General features: G+C 38.4%; 1 pseudogene; it reads right to left on the reverse strand.

The window, feature by feature from the left end:
- Positions 1-116: 116 nt before the first annotated feature.
- Positions 117-1,782, reverse strand: LOC101563112 (annotated as a pseudogene).
- Between the last annotated feature and the right edge of the window lie 5,616 nt (positions 1,783-7,398).

A 7,398-nucleotide genomic window follows, 5' to 3' on the forward strand; every position in this document is an offset into this window, starting at 1 on the left:
TGGCTGGCATGTGGTGCTGGGGATTGCACCGCGGTCCCTGTGCTTTGCTTAGCTTGTTCTAAGTAGGTGCTTTAGACCACTGAGCCATCTCACCAGCTCCCGGTGAGCCACATTTTTTAGTCATGTTCGGAAAAGCAAATGTGTTCACTTGCTTGTTGAGTCTTTTCCAGTCTAGTCTTTCCAGCTTTGGTGGATAACTTCTCTGGGCTTCTCTTCTTCTCCAGGGGATGATTGCATTTAGCTTGTCTATCTACCAGAATCTTCTGCCAGTATCTCTGTTTGTGATCACCAGGAAGGACCTCGAGTTGCCAGTTGTACTTCTTTTTTAATCTCAGTGTGGTTGTTCATTACTGCCTGGACTGCCTCTGGGGTTTTAAATCTAGCATGACATTCTGTAGCTTCTTCTAGCAAGTCAACATATGCAACTTCTGAGATGGCTGCCAGCGTGTGCTGGACTTGCCTCCAGCCAGGCAGTGGTCCTGGGCTGCTGATCTTCACGTGACTCCACTCACAAACTGTGGCTCTGGTGGGCTCACCTTCTCCTGAGGGTGATGCTCTGGGCCGCTGGCTTCTCCATTCTTCACTGCAACCCTACAGGCACTGCACTGTCTGTTTCCATTTCTGATTCTGATTTTATTTGGGACATTGTCTTTTTTAAAGAAGAAGTGCTGGCTTTTTGCAGTGCCAAATAATCCTTTTTTAAATCCATCCATTTATTTCTGGATGGGACCCGCAAAGGTGTGACTTCTCCCATTTTATGTCTTTATGTTTTTTCTTATGCTTCCTCTTGGTTCTAATAGGAACCTTCTTTGATGTCTCTAATATTTTCCTATTCTGTAGAGAATCCTAAGTCTCTGCTCTCTTTCAGAACTTCGGAAGTCTCTTTTTTCATGTCTTTGTGAGCTGTTTTCTTAACTTTTGACTTGGGAGCCAGGCTTTCAGCATCTGCAGAGCTACTTCCCTTCTTCTTCCCAGGTCTCTCATCAGATAAGCTGGACACCTGGACTCTGTCTTGCCTTTTCTTTTCTTGGGTTGCTTTTGGGGTTTCACACTTTCCATTTCAGAGCCCTTGAAAGTGGTCCTAGCTCTTTTCTCTCTACAGATACTCTTGTCACCTACTTTCCCTCCTTTGACTTCTTTCTTCAATTGCCCTTTTTTCTTCTTTTTCTTTTTCTTTTCCTCAACTACTCTTAAGCCAGGACTGGGCTTGTTTTTCACTGTTTTAGGAAATATGCCAGATTTTCTTGGTGCTTCTTCTGGTGGGTTGTTAAGAAACTCAATAGCTTTTGCAACTTGTTCTTTTGTTTCAAACTCCACAAAGGCAAATCCCTTCGGGTCTCTCATAGATTTATAATGTGGTATACTTATATAAACAACATTGCCACATTTCCCAAATACTCTTTCAATCCAGCTGTGATTAACATTTTTAGGAAGTAATTCCACATACACAGTGCGCTCATCCTCATCCTTTGGTCTTTCACCCAGGGGCTTTTTTCTTCTGATCCTGGTGACTTCTAAGTCCAACTCAACAACAGCTGAGCTTTTCCATGCTCTGGCTATTAACTTGCCATCAGTAGCCAACTTTTTCATTTTGTTCAAAAATACCAGAAGGGAGATATCAACATACCCAACTCTAGATTTTTCTATCTGCTCAAATCTGTCCTTGTGAATATTTGCATCCCCAAAGTGGAAATCCACTTGTTTGGCGATACCCGCAAGCACCTGCCTAACTCTGGAGCATTCCTTCTTTTCTACTTCTTTCTTTTCAGTGCTCTCTTCCATGGTTTGATGTCCACCTTCAGCGTCTACTCTCCACTCATTTCCCAAAATACGGGGTCAGAGGCTGATGTGCTTCAGCCCTTTCCTGATCCTAGAGTCGTGGTTATTTCTCCATTTCTTTCTTTCTTTTAAAATTTCACTTTCTATGCCACAGTGCTTCTGCAAATATGGTAAATAACCCTAAAGTCCACTGGACTTTCTGTAAGAACTGTGGCAGGCATCAATCAACAAAGCAACATAACATAAGAGGGACAGGTATGCTCTGTGTATCCAGAGAAAGTAGTGATGTGTTGGACTCATTTACAGACCTCAGAGATGTTGACTCTTCACAGATGGAGGTTTTGTTTTGGTTTTAGAAACAGGGTCTCATTATATAGCCTAGGCAGGCTTAGAATGTTCTCTGTGCTCCTGCCTCAGCTTTCTCACTGCTGGAATTGCAGGCATGTGCCAAGGGGCAATGTGAAAGATTTTGAACTGGGAGGAAATGAGAAGAGAGAAAGCAGAATGGTCCAGTTCTAAGCTACATCTTTTATTTAACTAAAAAGATAATAAACTCTTGGAATTATGTTCAATAAGAGAGAGCATTTACTATGTGTCAGGCACTGTCCTAGAAGCTAAGAGGTTAGCAATTTCAAGAATTAAGTTCCAAAAAAAAAAAAAAAGGAATCAAGGTCCAGTATACTAGCACATATAGCATGCTTAAGTAAAGGTAGAAAAATTGAAATTATCTCAAGCATATTATCTGACCATAGTGCAATAAAAATGACAATTACTGACAAAAGAAACAGCAAAAACTCCGTAAACATATGGAATTTAAATAACACCCTCCAGAACAATCAATAGGCCATAAATGAAATTAAACAATATTTGCAATCAAACAAAAATGCAGATACAACTTACCAGAACTTGTGGGATGCAATGAAAGCACTCTTAAGCAGGAAGTTTACAGAAGTAAATTCTCACATCAGGAAAACAGAACAAGCCCAAGTAAACAACCTCATGCTATACCTCAGGCTCCTAGAAAAAGAGGAGCAAATCAAGCCCAAGTTCAAAGAAGTCAGGAAATTATGACATACTTTTTTTTTTCTTTCCAGAGCTGGGGATTGAACTCAGGCCTTTGAGCCTGCCAGAGAAGCACTTATTCTACTGAGCCATCTCCCCGGGCCCAAAGTCAGGAAATTATAAAGATCAGAGCAGAAATTAAAGCAATGGAGATAAAGAAAATAATATAAACCATTAATGAAATAAAGAGTTGGTTCTTTGAAAGAATAGAATTTATAAACCCCTATCCAACCTCATCCAAAAAAAAAAAAAAAAAAGGGAAAAGGAAATGAAAAACTTTAAATTCACATAATAAGGAATTAAAAGGGTAAAATCCCTAAAGACCCTATAGAAATTCAGAAAATCATCAATACCTACTTCTAATATATTTACTGTCCCAGGATGGAAAACAGAAGATATGGACAGATTCCTAGGTATATATAAATTATCAAAGCTGGGGTCTGGGGAGATAGCTCAGTAGAATAAGCATTTGCATCGGCAAGTACAAGGGCTTGAGTTCAATCCCCAGTTCTGAAAAAAAAAAAAAAATGTCAAAGCTGAATAAAGATGTAAAAAATTGGAATATCCCAAAATGGGACCAAAAAATTAAAAATGTAATAAAAAAACTCACAAACAAAGAAAAGCTGAGATCCTGATGCATTCATAGCTAAATTATATAAGCAATTTAGAGAAGATTTAATGCTAACTCTTCTCAAACTCTTTAATGAAATTGAAAGGGAAGAGATTCTCCTAAACTCATTCCTGGAGGCAACACCAGGGCCAGGGATATAGCTCAGAGGCATGAGCACCTGCCTGGCAGTGCAAGGTTCCAAGTTTGATCCCCAGTACCACAAAAACAAAAGCAGAGAAAGACCCAACCAGGAAAGAGAACTACAATCCAATCTTTCTATTGAACATAGATATACAAATCTTTAGTAAAATTCTATCAAACAGAATGTAGCAGTAAATCATTAAGAAGATTATACAACATGATCAAGTGGAATCCATCCAAAGGATGCAGGGATAGTTCAATATATACAAATCCATAAATGTAGTACACCACATCAACAAAGCCAAAGACAAGAATCACATGATCATCTCAATAGATGCAAAAAAAACTTTGACAAAGTTCAACACTCATTCATGATAAAAACCCTACAGAGAATTGGATAGATGGTCTTTTTTAAAAAATGTATCAGTTATTTAATTAGGTTTTTAGTGAGAAATTTAGAACACTAATTTATGAGGATAAATTTCATTTGTCAGAGCAAAAAATGGATCACAGGTAGCCCCAGAACTGAGGAACAAACAGTACATGATCATCTCAATAGATGCAGAAAAAAATCACATGATTTTGCTAAAATCAGTGAGTCCACTGCTTTCTGATCTACCTTGTGCTGCTTTAAAATCTGGTATCTCTCTTTCTTAGTGTCGAAGATCTCACACTTCTGGTGTCTGGGTTACTGTAGCTTCTTCTTCTTGAAGTAAGCATCAGTGAGGTGTTTGGGGATTTTCACTTTGCTGATATCAATTTTTGTAGAGGTGACAATGACAAATTTCTGGTGTGTTCTTCGTAGAGGAACATGATTAAGGCTAAGAGGCCCAGTCACAAGTAGCAAGCTACTGGCCAACTGCTTCAGGAAGACCACTCTCTTGCCTCTGTGAAGCCCAGTGAGGATGATCAAAATGGTGCTGGGAGTGAGGCTAGCTCGAAGTTTCCTCACGTGCTGACTGAAGGGTTTCTTGCCATGGCTCAAGAGCTTTCAGGGTGCATATTCAGTAGGGTAGTATCTAGGCATTTTTCGAAGCTTAACCACCCAGAGACCTCCATTCTTGTCCCCACCGACCGGTTTTGTGATCATAGCAACTTTCTCCTCCTTTTTCTTCTCAACCTTTGATTTATCAGCTGTGTACTTTTTCTTGTACAAAGCCTTTCTGGAATACATAGCAGATTGGGAGTATCTACCAATTCCTCTAACTAGGACAGGATTTTGGCTGCAGTGGGGCTGACCCTTCTTGGACTTTTTTTGCCTTCATTTTACCCTTTTTACCAGTATCACTGGCAGCAGCCTTCTTGGCTTTGGGTTTCTTCTCTTTAGTGTCTGGTTTCTCAGTTTTTTCACCCGCCATCTTGCAAGATGAGAAAGAGAAATAAGTTTTCAACTTCTGGTCTCTGGAATAGATGGTATTTAACTCAACTTGATAAAAGCCATCTATGACAAACCAACAGCTAATATCATACCAAACTGACAAAAACAGAAGACTTCACTTTAAAATCAGGATCAAGACAAGGATGTTTACTGTCACCACTCTTATTCAAGACAGTTCTATAAACATTAGGCAGAATAATTAGACAAGAGAAAGAAATAAAAGGAATAATGAAAAGGAGGAATTTAAATTATCATTATTTTTCAAATGACATGATACTGTACATAGAAGACCCCAAAAACTCCACCAATAGACTTGTAGATTTAATAACCAAATTCAGTAGCATAGCAGGATAAAAGTCAACACTCAAAAATCAATAGCATTTCTATACACAAACTATGAACATACTGAGAGAGTAATTAGGAAAACCTACCCTTCACAATAACATCCAAAAAAAATGAATTACTTAGAAATTAATCTAACTAAGGAAGTAAAATATTTGTACAGTGAAAATTACAGTACTAGAAAAAGAGATTGAAGAGGATTTCAGAAAATGGAAAGATATTCTTTGCTCTTGGATAGGAAGAACCAACACTGTAAAATGGCCATAATCTCAAAATTATTATACAGATTCAATGCAATACCAATTAAAATACCATTAGTGTACCTCACACATATAGAGAAAATGTTCCTCAGATTCATCTGGAACCAGAAGAGACCTAGAATAGCAAAAGCAATCCTGGACAACAAAGGAAAGGCAGGAGGCATCACAATCCCTGACTTGAAATTATACTATAAAAAAGAAAGAAATTATACTACAAAACTACTGTGATAAAATCAGCATGGTACAGGTAAAAAATAGACTTGAGGATCAATGGAACAGACTCAAAGATGCAGATTCAACTTCAAACACATTCATCTACTTTATCTTTGATAAAGGGGCCAAACATGTTCACTGGAAGAAAGATAGTTTCTTTAATACATGGTGCTGAAAAGCTGGCTTTCCACATGCCAAAGACTAAAATTAGACCCATGTCTATCACCATGCCCTAAACTAAAGTCAGAATGGATCAAAGATTTAAATATTAAAACAGAAACACTAAGTCTACTGGATGAGAAAATAGCTAGAAATCGTGAAGACATAAGGGCAGGTAGAGAATTCATGAAGGAAAACCAAATTGCATGGGAAATACTTCTAATAATTGATAACTTGAATCTCATGGGTTTTTTCGTATTTGGTACAGGATTTACACAGTTTCACTACATAGCTTGGATTTGTAGTGATTTTCCTGTTTTGAGCTTCCCAGGTACTGGGATTACACTCCGCCTAAGCAGGTGCTTTAGTCCGCTGAGCTATCTGGCCAGTCCAGGGATCTTTTAAAAAAGTTTTTGCACATCAAAAGAAATCACCAACAAAGTAAAAAGAAAATCTACAAATGGGGAAAAATATTTTATCCAACTGTCCCTCAGACAAAGGACTACTATCTAGATCATACAAAGAATTTTTAAAAACCAAGCCCCAAAATTCAAAGACCCAGTCCAAAACTGCAATCTGAGATTACTATATACTTCTCAAAGGAAGAAATACAAATGGCAAATAAATATATGAAAAAATGTTTAACACCATTGATCATTCAAGAAATGCAAATTAAAACAATACTGAAATTTCATCTCACCCAGAAGGAATAGCTATCAACAAGAAGTCAGCCAAGGGCCAGCCTCATAGCTCAGCAGATTAAAGCACCTGCTTAGGCAGATGCAAGGGCTGGGGATTCGATCCTTTGCCTACTGTGCTGGCCCCACCCCCGGGGCACATGGAGATGGCAAATGAGACTGGGCATGGTGGTGCACACCTGCAATCCCAGCACTTGAGAGGCTAAAAAAAGGAAGGATCACTATAAGTCCAATCTCTGTAGTGAGACCCTATAGACCCTGTACTAAAAAAGGAAAAAAAAAAAAAAAATCAGCAATAACAAATGCTGGAGAGCTGTGAGATAAAAGGAGCCCTTCTCTTCTGTTAGTGGGAGTGTAGTCTGGTACAACCACTATGGAAATCAGTCTGGAAATTCATCAAAATGCTAGGTTTGGAGGTCCCATTCAGCCCAGCTACTCCTCTCCTAGGTATTTTTCCAAAAGAGTTGAAAACATCATAACACAGCAATATATGTGCACCCTTATGTATAGCACCACAATTTGTCATAGATAAATTCTGGAAACAACCCAAATGTTCACTAACTAAGGACTGGATAAAGAAGATGTGGTATATTTACACAATGGAGTACTACTCAGCTATTTAAAAAAACAAACTTGAGGCTTTGATAGACAAATGAATGCAACTAAAGACCATACTCACAAGTAAAATAAATCAGACCCACATGTGCAAACATCATATTATCTTGCTAGTGTGAGAACCTGAGAGGGTAAATAAAA

This window comes from Octodon degus, unplaced genomic scaffold, assembly GCF_000260255.1.
Source record: "Octodon degus isolate 3935 unplaced genomic scaffold, OctDeg1.0 scaffold00049, whole genome shotgun sequence".
Taxonomy (NCBI): Eukaryota; Metazoa; Chordata; class Mammalia; order Rodentia; family Octodontidae; genus Octodon; species Octodon degus.